A 304-nucleotide genomic window follows, 5' to 3' on the forward strand; every position below is an offset into this window, starting at 1 on the left:
CACAGCTAGGGCCCCCACCACTTCTGAGCCACATTTAAACCCAGAGGAGGGGCTTGGGCAGACACCCCAGTACCTAGTGGGAACCTGCCATCTGCATCTATAGCTGATGCTGGTGCCTGTCTGTCACTGCTTCTGGCGCACAGGGCAGACCTAGTGTAAGCTACAAATGGGGCTGGGGCATGCCCACTGCTCGGCATGACACAGCAGCTGGAACTGCCAGCTCCTCGCGGGCCAGATCCCGTGATTTTGAAACCGTCCACCTGTGGGCTGAATCAGTTGGCAGAGGCTGGATCTGGCCTGCAGG

The sequence above is a fragment of the Alligator sinensis genome, unplaced genomic scaffold, assembly GCF_000455745.1.
Source record: "Alligator sinensis unplaced genomic scaffold, ASM45574v1 scaffold344_1, whole genome shotgun sequence".
NCBI classification, from domain to species: Eukaryota; Metazoa; Chordata; order Crocodylia; family Alligatoridae; genus Alligator; species Alligator sinensis.